We start from the raw sequence: 20,794 nt of genomic DNA, 5'->3' as shown, positions 1-20,794 counted from the left end.
CAACTACACTAATTTGCATTATCTACAGCTTAAGTGGGCTTAATGGTTAAGAACATGTGATTCCTCTTATGAGATCATATGTTCAAATCCAAGAGGGGGTTCTTTAATATACCAATTTGGTGTTTGGCTTGGTCATGACCTTAAAATTACATTAAATTATTATTATATAAACTACTTTTGCATATTGAAACCATAAAATGCAGGTTTTAAAAGTGAATTCTGCTTGTCTAAGAATTTGTTTCTCGGCTTAAAACATACAGATTGTAGTTTTATGTTTGAGCTTTAAGTATTGACACTTAAGGTGTTTCTAAGTCATCTAAAGTTCTGATAACCTACTTTAAAAAACTTTGGTGTAATTGGATAAAACATAAAAAAATATGTAACTTGTCTTGCATTAGCTTTTTCCAAAGATCTCTTTATGATCGGACTTTTAGAACAATGTGTCTCTTTATGATCTTCAAACTTTTAGAACAATGTGTCTGTTTATGATCTTTAAACTTTTACAACAATGTGTTTCTTTATGATCTTTGAACTTGTCTTGCATTAGCTTTTTCCAAAGATAGGTCTCTTTATGATCAAACTTTTAGAACAATGTGTCTCTTTATGATCTTTGAACTTGTCTTGCATTAGCTTTTTCCAAAGATAGGTCTCTTTATGATCAAACTTTTAGAACAATGTGTCTCTTTATGATCTTCAAACTTTTACAACAATGTGTTTCTTTATGATCTTCAAACTTTTACAACAATGTGGCCCATGTGAATAAATTATATTGAAACATGAGTATTAATCTAGTTGTACAAGCTGGGGATGGGGGATGAGTGCTCGGAATGGCTAGAGAACAATTCTAAGTTTTTCAAAGGATGGTAGGTTGGGGTTGGGATGTGCACACACAAATATATAAAAAATGCAATGCAAACTAGAAGGAAATAAATTGCAACATGCACTTATACAATTCCAATTGGCAAGTCTTAGGTGTTTACACTTTGAAGCTAGAATCAAATCAAGGTTGAGGTTTCCAATGTGATAAGTTACAACATTGATTGAATATTCCATACTAAGTCCATGAGAAACTATTGCAAACTTATCTACAAGATTCACATTTAAACTCTTGGTTAACACCACTGATTGCATCTAGCCTTGAATTCCTTCCCATCAAATATTCAAACCTAATTTAGTTGGTATCACCATTAATCTAACTATAAATGTTAAGCAAAATGTACACAACATTTAGGACTAGGTGAGCTTTGTGGGATATTAATATGAGTTTTATAACATAGTGTCAAAGTACTGTTACTATAAGGTGTAGTCTAATTATTCGATGTTTTGACTATTTTTGGTGGAATTCGAGATAAATTTTTGGGTGAGATTGTGATTTTTTGTTGTTTAAAATGCATTTTTGAGTTAGATTAAAATGCATTATAGATTATATTATTGTTATTATATAAACTACTTTTGCAGATTGAAATAATAAAATGTAGGTTTTAGAGGTGAATTATGTTTGTCTAAGAATTTTGTTTCTCACCTTCAAACATACCAATTGCAATTTTATATTTTAACTATTGACAACTAAGGTGTCTCTCAAGTCATCCAAAGTTTTGATAACCTATATTAAAAAACTCTTGTAATTGGTAAAACATAAAAAATTACATAATTTATCTTGCATTAGATTTTTCCAAATACAAGTCTCTTTATGATCAAACTTTTACAACAATGTGGCCTATATGAATAGTAGCTAATGACAATAAATTATATTGAAACAACATTTATTGTGCTTTGTTGAGTATTAATCTAGTTGCACAAGTTAGGGGTGGGGGATGAGTGCCCGAAATGGCTAGAGAACAATTCCAAGTTTTTCAAAGGATGGTAGGTTGGGGCTAGGGTGCACACACACACACACACACACACACACACACACACACACACCAATATATAAAAGATACAATGCAAGCTATAAGGACACAAATTACAACTTGCACTTATACAATTCCAATTTACAAGTCTTAGAGGCTTACATTTTGAAGTTAGAATCAAATCAAGGTTGAGATTTGTAAATGTGATAAGCTAGAACATTGATTGAACATTCCATTCTAAGTCCATGAGAAACTATTGCAAACTTATTTACATGATTCACATTTAAACTCTTGGTCATGGCCATTGATTGCATTTAGCCTTGAATTCCTTCCCATCAAATCATTCAAAACAAATCTAGTTGGTATCACCATTAATCTAACTGTAAATGTCAAGTAAAGTGTACACACCTCTTAGGACTGGGTGAGTTTTGTTGGATATTAATATGAATTCTATAACCTAGTGTCAAAATAGTGTTACTATTGGGTTAGTTTAATTATTCGATGTTTTGACTATTTCTGGTGGAATTTGATGATAAATTTTGGGTCAGATTATGATTTTTTGTTGTTTAAAACGCATTTTTGAATGCAATGGATTCAACGTATTGAAAAACCTTTGAGGCACTCAAATTGTGTAGATTACATAGCTCAAACTTACGATTCCAACAATTCTTTATTGGATTTCAGGGAAAATTGATAAAAAAATATGCTTGGAAAAGGGCGACAGTGTTGAAGAGTTAAACTATGCTTTATTATATTGTAGAGATGGTTACATTGTTGCGACTAACCTTAAGTAGTGTTGTCTTATGTGGTTCCACCCCTAACCATACAAACTTCTCAACTAGTTTTTAACCCAATTGGAAAGCTATTGTGTGGGTTACATGTTGGGGTCCTTGAAAAATCAAGGGATGTGGGGATGGTCACGTAAATTTTGCTCAAAATGTAGGAATGGTCCTATATTTCTTCAAGTCTTGAAAAACCTTTGAGGCATTCAAATTGTGTAGATTACATAGCTCAAACTTACGATTCCAACAATTCTTAATTGGGTTTCAGGGAAAATTGATTGAAAAATATGCTCGGAAAAGGGTGGCAATGTTGAAAAGTTAGACTATATTATATTGTAGAGATGGTTACATTGTTGCAACTAACCTTAAGCAGTGTTGTATAAAGTGGTTCCACCCCTAGCCATACAAACTTCTCAACTAGTTTTTAACCCAATTACAAAGCTATTGTGTGGGTTACATGTAGGGGTCCTTGAAAAATCAAGGGATGTGGGGATGGTCACCAAAATTTTGCTCAGAATGTGGGAATGGTCCTATATTTCTTCAAGTCTTGATGGAGTTTGTGAGCATTTCAAAATGTTGAAAACTTCCAAAGTCCTTAAAGCACTTGAACGGATTTTCGAGGCGGGGATGTTCCCCATGCAATATAGGTATTAATGTTTTCTTCCTAAATTCTCACAAAACAATATATAATTATGTAAAAAAAACATTATTTAAAGCTAATGAGTGCAAAACAACCATTAGTTTGGTGAATGATGCAAAGTTATTTTTACAAATAAGTAACTATAATTTTGATTTGTATTATTAGTATCTTTCATTGTCCATTGCAGTGCAAAATGGATGTTTTGAAATCTATAAATGGTTTGAAACATCTTATTATGAAATTGTCCATGAGGTAATGTAAATTGAAGATACTTTTGTGAATATTACACTTATAATATTTTGTTGTGTTTATTTCAGGAGAGTTTGGATGTGTACCACTACTAATATCAACCATCATGATATGTTGATTTTATGCTTAATTTAGAAGTACTAATTAAAAATGTTGGAATTGGAAGTATAAATTAGTAGGTTGAAATTATGATTGATTTAGAAGCTTTGATTAGATACCATAGATGGTATTAGGATTGCAACCTAACTATGAATTAGGATTGAAGCTTGTTTTGTGATTATCCACTTCTTTTTGTTTGGAAAAAAATGCAATTTCATTATAAGATAGAAATAGATTACATCTTGTAGATGCATTTAGCATTTAAACACCCATATTTAGAGCTATATGACTATTTTATTAAAGATTGTTCATATCACTTTATATAATGATTTGCTTAAGCACACACACACACACACACACAAAACTAAAATTGTTGTTGACCAATCCTTCAAAAACTAATAAAAACAAAGCTTAAAGGGTGGTCTAGGATAAAAGACTTGATAATATTAAGATACCATCCTTACCTTTGATCTACTTCGAGTATCCTTGAGCTTGATCATAGGGGACTACACCTGGCCAATAATCACATAATGATTTAGTTTACCATTATACCATTTGTAAGAGCATAATTATATTATATGGACGCATCTAATAATAATAATAGTAGATATAATATATATGTAAAAATAAATAATAAACATTATATTCATTGTCTATTAAGGATTTAACATCATGATCTTCTTGGCCATTATCGCATGGCAAGTCAAACCACTTAAGCTAACCCTTGTGAATAGACTAGATTAGGTTCTCTCTCTCTCTCTTGGCCATTACGACGTTGGCATGGCAAGACAAACCACTTTTAGCTAACCTCGGGGTTGAATTAGACACACACTCTCTCTTTATACCTTGCAAAAAATGCGGGAACTAGTTGGATGCAGCTTCATGATCTCCTTGGCCTCGCTTATTTCTTACCACTTTATATAATCGTTGTACTAGCTATCACTATAAATATCCTTAAGGAGATAGGAAAGATTCTTTGTACCTTTATTTTGCACAAGAGTTAGACAACAATGTTAAGAATTGGCAAGAGTGAGACAAGGCAAGTGAACTGGTGGGAAAGGCTTAATGTCGTTCCATTATATTGTATTGATATCAATATGCAAATTCACAAACTTCAATTGACCTTCTAGATATTCTAGATCTCATTGACAACTCATCTGTGGATCATGATAACACCTCATTAAGATAAAAATTACAACTCATGGTCTCGGACTTAGTGATTATCTAGGGACTTACATTCTAATATTCCCCTCCTCAATCACAAGTCTGAATAATTGTAGAACACTTGTACCAATAACTTTTGTCATCTTCAATATGACATTGTTGAACTAAGATTTAATGAAGATTTGCTTGAAAAATCGCCAATATCTAAATATTTGGAAGTGAATGGCTGCTATGTCTAAACATTTTCGTTGAATAATTGAAATAATTTTATGATGAGGAGAGTAGTTGCTATGTTGGAATTCTCAATTGTTGATTTAATTCTGATTGATACAACTTTGAAACTTGAATCCCGATTATTTGATATTCTCCCTTGTCAGGCACAAGGTAAGAAGTTTTGTAATTGTTAATTATGGAAAGGATCCATGCTAGGGTTTTGGATTCTTTAAGTGGTGTTTTTTTGGTTGACCACTAACCATCATCCATGGATATCGGTGGTTTACATTTTACCACTAACCAGTCTAGTTTGAATAATTTGGTGGTTTCTGGATGACCATTAGCCAACTTGACATCATCAATTTACTCCCTGTCTTAAAGGTGTAGGCTAGGTTCTTTTTATCATTGTGCTCCCCACCTTTAGGTGTGGAGAGTATCATCTTTTGTTGTTGTTGTTGTTGGAATATCATATTGAAAACCTTTTTTGTTTATTTCTTCAGGTAGTTTTGTCTTTACCTCTACCTTGACTAGATTGTATGACTTATGCAACTTCTTTACTTGCTTGATTCCATCTCTAAGGATTTATCCATCCATAATGGACTGTTTTTTAAGTTTTCTTTTGCTTTAGACATATTTTTGATAGGTGATTTTTCTTCTCACAATGAAGACAATGACAAAGATCAAAACATTGACTCTCCATATGACCATCTCTTTGACAATGCTGATACTTTGAATAATGTGGTGGTTTCTGGATGACCATTAGCCAGCTTGACATCATCAATTTACTCCCTGTCTTAAAGGTGTAGGCTAGGTTCTTTTTATCATTGTGCTCCCCACCTTTAGGTGTGGAGAGTATCATCTTTTTTTTTTTGGAATAACAGATTGAAAACCTTTTTTGTTCATTTCTTCAGGTAGTTTTGTCTTTACCTCTGCATTGACTAGATTGTAGGACTTATGCAACTTCTTTACTTGCTTGATTCCATCTCCAAGGATTTATCCATCCATAATGGATTGTTTTTTAAGTTTTCTTTTGCTTTAGACATATTTTTGACAGGTGATTTTTCTTCTCACAATGAAGACAATGACAAAGATCAAAACATTGACTCTCCATATGACCATCTCTTTGAAAATGCTGATACTTTTTATCAATACTATTAACTTTATTAAGAAATATTACACTCACAAATTGAACTGGTTTGGAGAAAATTAGAATATGGATGCTGTTTTCTTTGGTGTATTCCTATCCATGCCAATTTCTATTAAATGATATTTCTTCCCAAGGTTTCAAAACCATCTTGGAAACATCTTGATGTTGTTTTTCACATTTATTGTTGTTGCTACTGTCATTCTCTCCTAGTGACACATCTGCAATCATTTGGTCTTTTGTATCACAAGAAGCATCGATCATCTGCATTATTTCATTTGTGTTACATATTGCATAACACTTTTGAATACGATATTTTGTACAACATGTTGCATCACTTTGCTTTATTATCTCTTCTGTGCCACATGTATCAACTACATGGATGAATTCATTTGTATCACAATATGCATTATCCTTTTGTATTAAATCTTCTATATAAGAAATTGCATCAACCTTCATTGTAGATGCGGCATCAATCATATCATAAATCTTAATTTAGTTTGAAATGTATCAAGCAAGTGATTCTTCATAATTATTTTTCTTTGAAGATCTTTTGTAGATGCTAGTGTGTCAACCATTTGATCAATTATGGTTTGGTTTTGCTGTAATTTCCACTCAATTACTTTTAATTTTATTGTGCAATTCATAGTTGGACCCCTGCAAATCTTTAATTTCCCAGGAGGCATTTAATAGGCACTTTCCTCTTCTACACATTTGTATTTAACACACTCTCTTTCTAACTTGCACTCGATCGCTTTCACTCATTCCCTTGATTAGGCTTGCTTAATTTTTATGTCACCTTAGGGTGTCAGGTACTGCCAATCATGCACCTTAAAGCAGTTATTATAATGTCCTGACTTTGATGACTTGGTTGACCCCCTTATTCAATTTCAGGCATGTTGCTTTACAACAATACATAACTCCTTTTACAAAAATAACTACTTCTTCAATCTTGTCAACAAATCATCTAACTTCTCATTTTGTATTAACCAACCTCCTCTTCACTTTCCTTGTTTTTTTTCCAAACAATAATTTGGAAAAAAATTACCATAAGCCACCACACTAATTAATAACTTAACCCATAAATAGTTAATTATAATGAAAACAATTTGTATACAGAACTCCATCTACAACAAGCAATGCAATGTTAAAACCAAATGTTTATCAAATGTTCAAACGATTTTCTTACTCTCCATACCCTTCTTTCTAGATCTCTCGGGAGATTCACTAGTCATTATCCCTCTATGCCCTCTATGCGTGTTCTTTTTTGCACAAGCCACAATCTAAGCCTTTTCAATGTTGACACCATTCGTTTTTATCCAACACATGGTATGATACTATTGAAATCCAACAATAGTTTCAAACTAACATCAGTAGAGGTAACTTCCTTTACAAATGCTTGACCAATTTCATTCTTTGGGCGGATTGCTTATGGGGAGTCTAAGTCATGGCTATAAATACCCGGGCAAGTTGTTGCATTTTCACTCATCCAGTGCAAAAACAAGCATGTAAACTTGTAGTGAGCTAGGATCCAAGGGATTTATTGTTACCCTAACCAATACACTTCACAAAATAGCTATCTGTAGCCACAAACTAATTTGAAATGAACTTTTTATGGCTCCAATTTGTAATTTTTGCCTAAGCCTATTGGCCTGAAGGATCTGAGATGAGGGATGAATAGGTCTTATAGATCAGTGCACATGTTTGTGGAGCCAAATAACATGACAAAAATATATGTTTCTATCCTAACCCACCATATGAGGAATCCAAGAAGAAATTAATTATAGGCATAGAAGAGGCAATGAATTGTCCATAAATTGGAACGAATGTCGCTTTGTCCTTTTATACCGATGCCATCAACAACGTCCCCAATTTTCAACATAGCCTCCTCATTGATAGACTTGCAACTTTTGCTTTGAATAAATTCAATAAGCAACATAATGCACAACTTTCAAAAGTGGTGAGAGAACGATAACAAATGGTGGCGGGGATGGCATATTACTTGAAAATGGAGGCATGGGATGGTTACCAGACCACTACATTGTACTTGGATAAAGTATGGGTGGTGCCATGGAAACAATTTCATGCTACTAGAGGAGTTCAAGCCGCTTTCTGTTCAAAATCCAACTTTCCCCTTCCCCTATGCGGGAAAGCATGAAAACCCTTCAAGAAAGATCTATTTCAATAAATGTTAGTTCATGTAGTTTTCCTTACATATTATCATTGTCAATGACTTCAAACATAAAGTATTGATTGTTGTTGTCTATATCTTAACGACTGGTAAAAGAAGGACTGAAGCTTTGAAATATGGTGTAAGTAGTGTCTCTGAGACAATAAAGGTAAATCACTTAAATGATATTTGAATATTGATGCTAATACCTATTGTTAATTATTCTCAGTGACCTGTACCCATTCTCCATTCTAGGCTCTCTCTGTTGATACATAGCTTGATGCGGATCACATATATGTGAAAGTTGCTGGTGCTGAAACTGGAATTGGAAACAGAGAAAATTGCTGAGACACGGGTCTACCCAATGCACCAAGCTTATTGGCTGCATTTTTAACATCTATTGCAATGGGTTTGAAAGTCTTAAAACTATTATGTGACACTACTGAGAGATAGATGACCAATGTATGCATTTTCAAACATATGGAATGCAAATATTTGGGTGACAATGGGTGGACAGGTGAAAACCTATTAGTCCAAGGCATATCTGATCTAAGAAAGAGATTGGTAGGGATCTAAGCAAGAGATTTGGCTTGGGAGCTTTCATATGCATTTCCAAGAGACTTTTAAACAAATAATACATGAAACCACAAGGATTTCCCTTCATATGGCGAAGAGCATCATGTGAGCTAGTTGAAAAACAATTGGCTTCAAATTATTATATGACAAATATTTCATTCAAGGTGAACCATAGGTTTCTTGCAAGAATTTATGTTTAGGAAATAGTGGGTTGAGTCAATAAGAATGAGTGGAATTAGAGCACACGCAGGGCAATGATGGAATTGAGTCGATCAATGTTTCAAACTCGCCCATGCTTTCTTAAAAGACTAGATTTGTTTGACCCATAGGTAAATCTATCAAATCAAGAATGTCTCATGAATCACTCCCATAGATCTTTGATACAAATCTCATAATTTTCTAATGTAAATTCAAACATTTGCAGATTTTGATACAATGTAAATTATAGAAAATCAACAACTTATAGTGATGGTCATACTTCTTTGCCAGATATTTGATGGTTGAAAAAAAATTATAGTGTCCTTAGTGATAGATTATTCCAAATCATGCTAAGGTGCAATGGATCGAATGAATCTTTCTCTGATAATATCAAGATTTCATATCTTCGTTGCCTGTGGATCCGATACTGTGTTAACAATTGGCAAGAGCGAGACAAGACAAGCAAATTGGTGAAAAAAGATTAATGTTGTTCTATTGTATTGTATTGATCTCAATATGTGAATTTATAATACATGAATTGACCTTGTATATCTCCTAGATCTCACTAAGAACTCATTAGTGGATCATGATAATACCACATCAAGATAAGAATTATAACTCATGGTCTTGGACTTTGTGATTGTCTATGGACTCACAATCTAACAAACAAGAATTTCTTTTTGGTTTCTATTTCTTGGAAAGGGAAATATGCATCAACCCCTCTCTTGCCAATGTCACTTGGTCTTTGATATGGGAAGACACAATTTTGCACCAAGAAGCCTTAATTCATAAGGTTGTTTGTGGTGATTAGAATGGATGGATATAAATGAACTCAAAACTTTAGTTGATGTACCCTTTTAGGGAGGTTGAGGGATACGATGTTGGGAACACTAAAAACATGTAAGAGATTAATGTTCTAGGTAAATTGGTTGAGACTAGGTTGTATAGAGGAAAAATATTATAGGGAAAGCCTCATTGAATTAGAGCTTCCTTTCTAGAACTAGCTTTACGGGGGATTCTACTTGTGACTAAACAAAGCCAAGGGAAAAGGTTCATGTTTGGATGGAGATATGAGGGAGTGTTATTACTCAAATTTGCATTAGTCAAACATAAGATAAAACTACGAGTAACTAAATGAATGTCATTGCTAATCACTCATTTGTTTGGATTAGTGCTTTTCCAATCATAGGGGGACCCATAGTGTTCATGCATTGTAAATTACTTATAAAAATCCACATGTTAGTATGAAAAATCAACATATGAAATAATGATCTTTGGTATGTGTGCAAGCAACCAAATACATAAGAATATTAATACTTAAAAAATGTGAGAGAATTCCAATTTGCAACAATTAGATATGAGAGAAATAAATAAAATGAATATGTGCTTTACATGATTGATACAATTGAAGTAAAGGCACTTAAACCACCCACACTGTTGCACAAAACAAGACTATTGCACCAATAGATTCAAAGAGCTATGTAGAAATTGCATAGTCAAACTCTATCAATGTATTTTCCAAAAGATTGTTTTCATGATAGAGAGAATACAAGACCGTCTACAATAAGTTGCATTGAAAAGAGTGAAGGAAGAAATAAGAGAAAAAGAGAAGATAGAAGAAAGAAGATTCTCGACTGGTCACTGAATAAACCTTGTTGAAATAAAGCCACTTTCCCTGCTTATAACTATATAAAATCCTCAAACTTGGCGGTTGTGTTCATGCAAAATAATGTTATCATATTATAGTTGTTTTAAATAAGTTATTTTTTGTAATGTAACACATTCCCTTACTATCCCTAGCCCCTTCTAAGGGTAGAAAGAGGTCACTTACTCAGTTGACTTGACCTCCAAGGTTCCAATTATGGAATTGGGATCCAAATCTTCGATCGTTATCAAAATCTTCAAAACTCAAAATGGATAACATCGTTGCATTCGTCTTGTCGAGACCTTTCCAACGATATAAAATTTACCTCAATCCGACTCCCAGATTGAAAGATATAAACATTTAAATATTTGTCAACTAACTTCTGCGAAGTGTTTTGGGAAGTTTTAGTGTCTACGGATAAACGCTTAAACCCCTAGACTAGTAGCTAAGTCTAGAACAACAGTGCAAAGAATTCTCTAATTTTTCTATGACCAACAGATTAAATAAGAGGCAAAGAAGCCTACTTGTGGCTTTCACTTACTCCTTATCTCCCTTGATCAATTTTGTCGCTCCTCTCCGTACTTAATCCGCTTGAAGAGTACCTGCACACAGACAAAAGACAACAACCGATCAAAGCATATGATAATGATCTATTGATTAAACATAGCATGGAATCAAGTACATGATACACATATGAAAACATAAATGAATAACACAAACATATGGAAAAATATTTGAACACTTTATTAGTAAAAGGAAGAGTTACAACCCATTGCTCGATTCAGCATCACTCCTCCAGTTCAATCCCATCCTTTCCTCATAACAAGCAAGACATTTTGACATCATTACAATACTTGAAATCAACTCAAGTCTCATACTAACAATATCTCCCTATAATTCAATAATTTCTAGCCTCTGATCACTTGAATGAGTGGTCTTTTTATAGGTGAATGAAGGAAGTTATGCCATAAATGGTGATAATGAATGCCCTCCCAAACTTAGAATTTAGTTCCATGGAGGAAGGCATAAAGGGACTGATGTTCCTTAACTCCCTTCCTCATCCAAATACGAGCTTAAAGGAGTAGATAAACTTGGGAAAGTTCTAGATGCATCTCATGGATAAGAATATTCCCAAACCCCAATGTACCTGCACACAGACAAAAGACAACAACCGATCAAAGCATATGATAATGATCTATTGATTAAACATAGCATGGAATCAAGTACATGATACACATATGAAAACATAAATGAATAACACAAACATATGGAAAAAGATTTGAACACTTTATTAGTAAAAGGAAGAGTTACAACCCATTGCTCGATTCAGCATCACTCCTCCAGTTCAATCCCATCCTTTCCTCATAACAAGCAAGACATTTTGACATCATTACAATACTTGAATTCAACTCAAGTCTCATACTAACAATATCTCCCTATAATTCAATAATTTCTAGCCTCTGATCACTTGAATGAATGGTCTTTTTATAGGTGAATGAAGGAAGTTATGCCATAAATGGTGATAATGAATGCCCTCCCAAACTTAGAATTTAGTTCCATGGAGGAAGGCATAAAGGGATTGATGTTCCTTAACTCCCTTCCTCATCCAAATACGAGCTTAAAGGAGTAGATAAACTTGGGAAAGTTCTAGATGCATCTCATGGATAAGAATATTCCCAAACCCCAATGTACTTTCGCTCAAATTCGCCCAGCGCAGGCCAAAGAGGGACCAAGTGCATTGCATAGCACTCTATCAGTGTATGGTATGCATTGCAGTGCACCCTAATGAAGGCTTTCTTGCGCTGATATTCTTAAAGGTAGTTTCTAGATGATTTTGGTCATGGAGCTTATTGGGAAGCTAGGCATTTTGATGGTTGACTTCTTTAGGGCATGTAACAACTGAATTAGGGGTTGATGGGCCCTAATAGTACTGATGTGTAAGTTGGGGTTGATGGGCCCTAATAGTACTGATGTCTAAGTTGGGGTTGATGTGCCCAAATGGATCTGTAACACCAAGTCATTTTGGCCTACCACGTGGCACCTACATAGCCTCCCACGTGGCATTCAAATCATAGTCCGCATGTCAATTTCTGACTCATTCATGACAATGGATACTCATGGAATCCCTGTTCCATAGACTATTATACATATCATACATACATATTATAATTACACCCCGTCGTATGCAATACAAATTGGCACTATAATAAGTTGAGCTTGGCCCTCAAGGCCACATCGTATCAGGGATAAAATCTTGGGAGTTTCCCTTCAAGACCTTTTACGAAAGCATCATAGTGCCTTCGTTGAAAATAATACATAGTTACTGATCAAACGAAAAAGTGAACTGGTACCCCTTTTTTTGAGGTAGCAAAAAATTACCCAATTTTGAAAAGTGGTGATGTCAGAATACACTTTTTTTTTGAGCATATTCTTGACACTTTAAATTTTCTTATGTATCAAGTATGAACATTTTTTTTTTTCGATGTTAGTGATTTTCATGCTGATTTTGAAAAGTGTTGATGCAACATCAACACATTTTTTTAGAGGCTTGTTTTTGACACTTTTAAATTTTTTTATGTATCAAGTGTGAACATTTTTTTTTGTTAGTGATTTTCATCTTGATTTTGAAAAGCGCTGATTAGCATCAACCATTCTTGTTTGGAGGGCTTAGTTTTTACACTTTAAATTTTCTAATGAATTAAGAGTGGATAATTTTTTTTAAATGTTGGTGATTTTCATGTTGGTAATAAAACATAAAAAATAAAATAAAAACATGACAAAAAAAATCAAATACAAAAAATATATAAAAAAAAGAAAAAAGAAACAAAAAACCTATAAAAATTTAAAAAACAACATAAAACATAAAAATAAAACGTAAAGCATGACAAAAATACAAATAATAAAAACATGTTAGTAAAAAAAAAAAATCATAAAACATGTTAGTAATAAAACAAAGAAATAAAAATAAAAAAAACATAAAAAAAAAACAAATACAAAAAAATATATAAAAAAAGAAAAAAAAAAAAAAAAAACCTATAAAAATGTAAAAAAAACCAAAATTAACTCGTAAAAATAAAAAAAATTGAATAAAAAATTAATGAAAAAAACAAAAAAAAAACAAAAAATGATTTTTTTTTTTTTTTCAAAAAGAAAAAAAATTAAAGAAAAACAAATTGGTCCACAAAAAAAAATCTAAAAACATTTTATTTATTTATTATTTTTTTTTTATAAGTTAAAAAAAAACCTAATTACAAAAAAAAAACTTAAAATAATTACCAAAAACAATTAAAATTAAAAAAAATTAAGAAAAAAGAAATTTAATTAAAATAAAAAATATTTAAATTAAATAATTTAAATAAACAAAATAAAAAATAAAAAATAAAATTAAAAAAATTTAAGAATTATTATTTTTAAATTAAAATTATAAAAATAAAGAAATAACATAAAAAAACCAATTTTTTTTTTTATAAAAATTTAAAAACAAAATTAAAAAAAAAACATTAAAAAAAATCAAAACAATTAGAAAATAAAACATCTTGTCCTGATGATGAACCACATTGGTTGGTTCGAAATGCGTCGGTCTCATTCTACCAATGTGATTTCTTCCAATAATGTCTTCAAATAATCAAAATAAAAACAATAAAAATAAAATAAAAATAAAAACAATTAAAAAAACAATTAAAAAAAAAACATTTAAAAAAACAATATAATAAAAAAAATTAATTTAAAAAAAAGACAATTTAAAAAATAAAAACAATTTAAAAAAATCACAATTAAAAAAAAATAAAAATAATTAATTTAAAAAATAAGCAATATTAAAAAAACTATTAAAAATTAATTTAAAAAACACGATCCAAAATAAACCCCGCCCATCGTTACCCCCCTTCCGACCCCTCCCCTCTCTCCTCCCTCACCCCCGTCCCCTCTCCCCGCTTCGTCACCCCCCTCGCCTCCCCACCCTCGGGCCTCCCCTCTCCCCTCCTCACCCTTAGCCCTACCCCTACCTTTCCTCCCCTCTCCCCTCCCCAACCTGACCGCCACTCCAACCTCCTCCCCTCTCCACCCTCGGCCCTCCCCTACACCCCTCCTTCCCCCCCCACTCGGGCTCGGGTGGGGGGCGCAGGGGGAGGGTTGAGGGTGGGGAGGCGAGGAGGGTGGGGGTGGCGGTCGGGTGGATGAGGGGAGAGGAGAGAGGGGGAGAACGGAGGGTGGCCTGAGTATTGTGGCTGAGGGTGGAGAGGGGAGGGGTGTCGGGTGTGGGAGGAGAGAGGAGGGAGGCGGAGGATGGGCTGAGGGTGGAGAGGGGAGGGGGGTAGAGTGGGGGTCGGGTGGCGGAGGGGAGAGGAGGGAGAGGAAGGGTGGAGGCAGGGTCGAGTGTTGTTATTTATTTTAAATTGTTTATTTTTATTATTTAATTGTTTTTATTTTTTATTTTTTTTAATCGTTTTTTGTTTAATTGCTTTTTTTAAAATTGTTTAATCTTATATATTTTTTAATTGTTTATTATATATATATATATCTCTCTTTTTTTTTTCCTTGTAATTTTTTATTTTAATTTTTAAATTTAAATATTTTTTGTTTTAATTTTTTTATAATTTAAAAAAAAATTTAAAATTTTTATAATTTAAATATTTTTTTTTTTTTTTTTTTTAAAATTTAAATTTAATTAAATTATTATTATTTTTTTTTAACATTTTTTTAAATGATGTTTTTATGTTTCAATTTTTTTTATTACTTAAAAATCGTCTTTTTGAAAGTTTTATTTATTTTTTCTTATATTATATTTTTATTTTTGCTTATTTATTTATTTATTTATTTTTAATTTTAAAATTTCATTTTTACAAGTTATTATTATTATTATTATTTTTTGACATTTTTAGGGTGTTTTTTGTTTTGTTTTTTTATATGAAATTTAATTTATTTTTTGTCATGAATCGTTCCCTTGCCACCCCTAGCCAATTGAGCCTTGGGGTCGCTCGGGATTTTTTTTTTGTTGTTGTTGTAAGTTTTTAATTTTTTTTTTTTTTTTAATGTTGTATTTTATTTTTGTAATATTTTATTTATTTTTGGTTTTTATTTTATTTTACCTTTATTATTATTATTATTATTTTTTTTAAATTTTACATGCTATGGTTATTTTTATTTTACATTTTATAGTTTTTTTTTTAATGTCATTACTATATTATTTTTTATATTGATTTTTTTTGTTATGTTTTTTTTTTACTTGTTATTATTATTATTATTTTTTTCAATATTTGAATTTTTGTTTTCTTTTGATTTTTGTATTTTCTATTATTATTATTATTATTTTTCAATATTTGAATTTTTGCATTTCTATATTTTTTTATATTTGATTTTTTTGTCATGTTTTGTTTTGTTTTTTGTTTTTGTTTTTTCAATATTTGTTTTTTTGTTTTCTTATGTATCTTATATATATACATATATATAATTTTTTTTTTGGTAGGGTATGCATCGATGCTTGTCTAGCAGTTCGATCCCATTATGTGTAATTTGATAGTTGATTTTAAATTTTTCGTTATAATGAATCGAGTCTGCCCCACAATGTGTTAATTTCATGGTTGATTTCTAAGTTTTCATTACAATGGGTTGAGCTCACCTACACTATGTGTCAATTTGATAGTTGATTTTTAATTTTTTTTCGCAGTGTATCAATTTGTCTTAGGCTAAGATTTCAAAATCGCTATACATTTAACATTAAAAAAAATTACTCCTGGTATAATAACTCTTTCATTCAGGTGTTCATTTAAATTTTTTTTTTGTCATAATTTTTATTTTTTATTTTTTATGTTATTTATTTATTTATTATTTATTATTTATTTATAAATGTCATGCTTAAAATATTTTGAAAATTTAAGATTATTTTGTAGTCATAATCTTTGGTTTTAATTCCATGGTTGTCAAGATTTTTGGTTTTTGATTTTTGATTTTTTTTTTGCATGTCGAAAACCAGATTGCCACCCAAAATCTAAAACAAGACTTGGAGGGATGTACAAAGTTACAAACAGTGCCAGGTTACACAAACTTTTCATAGTAGGTACATATGTATGGAGAATCTTGTTCTTCAGATGTTACTTTCAAAAGAGGTTTCAAATTTTTTATGCAGGTCCCCATAGCTATGCTCCTTCTCCGAGGGTCCGTTTGGAAGTACTAATGTATAGAACGTTATTTCCTCTAATAAAAGCATCGCCGTACTTGTTCTTTAGTTGGCCATTGACATATTCTTCTGTCTGTTCCATTGCTATATTCATATACCCATCTAAACAAGCCAGTATGCTTCTGTAATCTACGCCAGAGTTGAGTTTGACGACCACTGGGCGCCCTCTTATGGATTTGAGAAAATCTGCCGGGGTTTTTGCAGATGTTCCGCCCCCGCTACCTCCTCCGCTCATTTTCGCTCTGAAAAAAGTTCTAACCACTAGCTCGAAACTCCGCTCTAAAATTGGCGTGCGAAACTACAACGACCAGCCCCGGACAACGACATAAATAGTCACACACGTACTTACGACCCCCGCTCTCGAGAGCTGGAACTGGCAACTGCAAACAAGTAGCCCTCCGCTAAAGGCGTAGAAATTTTCCTCAAAGGCCTGGAAAGGTTGTAATTAGGGAGGGGCAGGGTTTGACCACCCAACCCTTCCCCTGCTATTTTAGACAAATACCAACTGCGCCAACAAATTTCATTGGTTGTCAAGATTTTTAATGTTTTTCTAAGTTGTGATATTTTATCTTTAATGTTATCGCTGAAAAAAGTTATAAATATGTTTTCTTAGCACCATGCTTGAAAATTGTTGGAATTTTAAGGTTTTTCAAAGAAGTGATATTTTAAATTTAATGTCATGCTTAAAAATTGTTGGAATTTTAAGGGTTTTTAAAGATGTGATATTTTATCGTTAATGTCATGCTTAAAAATCATTGGAAATTTAAAGTTTTTCAGAGTCACGATATTTTGTTTTTAACATCATTAATAAAAAAATATTGAAAATGTACCCTAAAAAAAAAAATAAATTTGGCATCAACACTTTTCGATTTCAAGGTGTTTTTTGCACCAAACAAAATGGATTTTATTGTTTTTTACTGTTATTTTTAAAAAATATTGAAAATTTACTCTGAAAAAAAAAACCTTATTCCGACATCAACAATTTTCGATTTCAAGGTGGTTTTTCATGTTTTTTTGGGATTTTTGGGCTCAAGTACCTGTTTTGAGGTAATAGTTCCCATTTGATCGGTAACTATGTTTAACTATGGGGGTGACATGGGAGCGCATACATGTAATATTTTACCCATTGGTTGTCACATGTACTGCGTGCACAAGTTGACTTTGATCAACATTCCAACAGGCCCACGAGATCCATGTAATCCCAGGAATAAAATATCAGAGGAAATGCACCAAGTGCTTCAAGGAATCTCCAAGGTGGGAATCACTGGGGTGATGTCACATGTTATATACATCGGGGTGACGCGGGAGTTCCTATGTGTCGAGGTATTAATTTTATTGCACAAGTCATAAATGATCTGGTCCAAATGCCAGGTCATCCTAGGAATATAATCCCGAGAGCTATAAGTAGAGCCTCCTTTTGAAACCTCTAGGTTACCATACTTTCGGGATCATCTAATGATGAAAACTCATCGAGGAGATTGACGAACCTGGTAAGATGTCACTCTCACCTTCAGTCATGGTGCTCGACCACATGGGCATATGAGGCTGATCTGTTTTTGATTGTTAGTTTATGCTGTGCTAATATCAATTACAGATTTCTAAACACGTGCTTGCATATTACTTCTTGTACTGAGGTTTCATTAGCTGTTTATGTATGTAAACAGGTAAATTTCCCTAAGTTTAATATGACATTCATGAGAAAAATAGCTTCAAAAACAAGTACTGAACAATAGACATTCAAAGTATAGCAAACCATCAAAGAGATACTTTAACACAATGTTTTGATGGAGTTCAACTCTCATGGGCTACATCTCCTTGGTCCAACTTCCATTGCTTGGGTCTCTGTATTAGCTCAATATAGAAAAATGCTATTTCACAAAGCTCTATGGTTTCTGATACCTACACCAATGTGTTTAGAATGTCCAAATTAGCCAAGAACACCTCTTCTTGAGCTCAAATTGGTCGAAAATTGCCTTCTCTATGACTCAGACACTCTTTTCCTAGAAAAGCTCCTCTAATTATGGAATAATTCCAGTTAGAGCTGCTAAATGTGGAAGCGGGCTCGAAATTAGTGGCATCGCCAAAATTCTGCCATTTAAAACTCGGGCTTAATTAATGGTTAACCAAGATTAGTTGCCCACTAATCCGCAATTAGCACGATGACTGCGGAGTTAGTGCTGACCACAACCGTCGGAGTTTTATGCGACTCACATGTTATGGTTACTGCACAGTTTTGGAGCCCCCACACTGACCGTTTGGTGTAACATCCTTTGTGTTCACATGGCGAGCACTAACCGTCGTGGAGTAATGGTCTATGCTGGAGCCGCTGGGTAACATAACCTTAATCGCCAACATTTGGGTGTTCACACGTGGAGACAGTATATGTTAACGGTTATGGAACTATTCTTCGGGGTTAACATCATCGTAACCGTGTTGTTGTGGGTTGGTGTTCACATGTGGAGGGCTGACCCTCCTAACCACCCATCCAAACCATGTTAAACTTTAAATATATGTCGCGAACTTATGGGGTAAGAAACACCCGGTAGTGGAGATGGTATGTGGCTTGGATTGCGAAGGGGAGGTCGCGGGGTCGAGCCTCGGTGCCTCCATAATAATTTTTCTCCACTATCGAGATTGTCTAGGTCGTTAGGAGGTGTCACGTGGTGGCCTCCAGGCTTGCCATGTGGCATTCTTTCATTGGCCCAAAAACAAACCAATAAGATTGCGCCAACACACCACCTGTGTAACCCAATGAAATGATGCCACTTGTCCATATGTGATTCATTGTTGACCATCATTGAACCTTCCTAGTCACTTGCCACGTCAGCAGTATAGACTGCTGATTGTGCATTGACTGCACATTTTTCTTTGCAAAATTTCGCCTGTTTAACAAAGCGATCAGAACACAATAACTTTCTCATATGAACTCGGTTTTCAGTGAAACGAGTTGCATTAAGATCATTTTTCCGAGACGAACGCAGTAGTTTAGGTTTTGAGCCATTATGAGAACTTTGATTTTTGAGCTAAAAACTGAGCGCCTGATCATTCCTCCCCAATAGAAGCCTTTTGGACCCCAAAAGATACTATCAATTGTTCAAAATGTGAGGGTACAACTTCCACACCTTCTCGATCTGCAAACATTTGGCTTGAGAAGGCTTTTGTCCCTTGAGTCCCACTCTAAGGTATTCAACATCCCCTCTCTTCGAAGTTCTGATTCTTCTGTCAAGTATGAGATCTTGCTGAAGCTCATCTAGATATTCTGGCAAGAAATCATCTATTGATGGCAGCTAAACATGCTCTCCTTGATCATCAATTAAAGGAGTCTCAAATAATCTCAAATTCTCAACGTTAACAACATAGTATATTTGCATATAAGGAGGCAAATCAAGCTTAAATGCATTGTTACCAATCTTTTCTAGAATTTTAAAAGGACCATAACGGATTGGTTTAAGCTTTTTACCTTCCCCTTGAAGTCCTTCTTTGGTAATATGTAACCAAACTTCGTTGCCAACTTGAAATTTGTGATCAACTTGGTGTTTGTCATGCCTTTCTTTGACTTTTCTCAAGCTGTTCTTGCACTGTATGATGTATCAACTGAATTTGCTCTATGAAATTCCTTGCCTTATTAATGTCACTGTGACCATCGATGGCGACATATTTCCCAAAGATGAAGTCCGATGGCAATCTTGGCAAGTACCCATAACATGCCTCAAATGGCGATGTGTTTGTGGAAGAATGCTTTGCACTGTTGTATGCATGCTGTATGTAATGCAACTGTTCATCCCACAAATTGGGATGTTTGTTGCAATATCCTCTAAGAAGATGAATGACTATTCGATTGACCACCTCGATTTGTCCATCTGTTTGTGGATGAAAGGCTGTACTCTTT

The 20,794-nt window shown here is 33.3% G+C and overlaps 1 pseudogene; it reads right to left on the bottom strand.

Annotated features, from left to right (window-relative positions):
• Positions 1 to 16,805: 16,805 nt before the first annotated feature.
• Positions 16,806 to 17,234, bottom strand: LOC149206647 (uncharacterized; annotated as a pseudogene).
• Between the last annotated feature and the right edge of the window lie 3,560 nt (positions 17,235 to 20,794).

Source organism: Pinus tabuliformis, chromosome 1_2 (assembly GCF_031772625.1).
Source record: "Pinus tabuliformis cultivar Carrire ecotype Pingquan chromosome 1_2, CPIR1, whole genome shotgun sequence".
Classification (NCBI taxonomy): Eukaryota; Viridiplantae; Streptophyta; class Pinopsida; order Pinales; family Pinaceae; genus Pinus; species Pinus tabuliformis.
The sequence above is the reverse complement of the archived record's forward strand: the minus strand, read 5'-3'. Positions and strand labels throughout refer to the sequence as shown.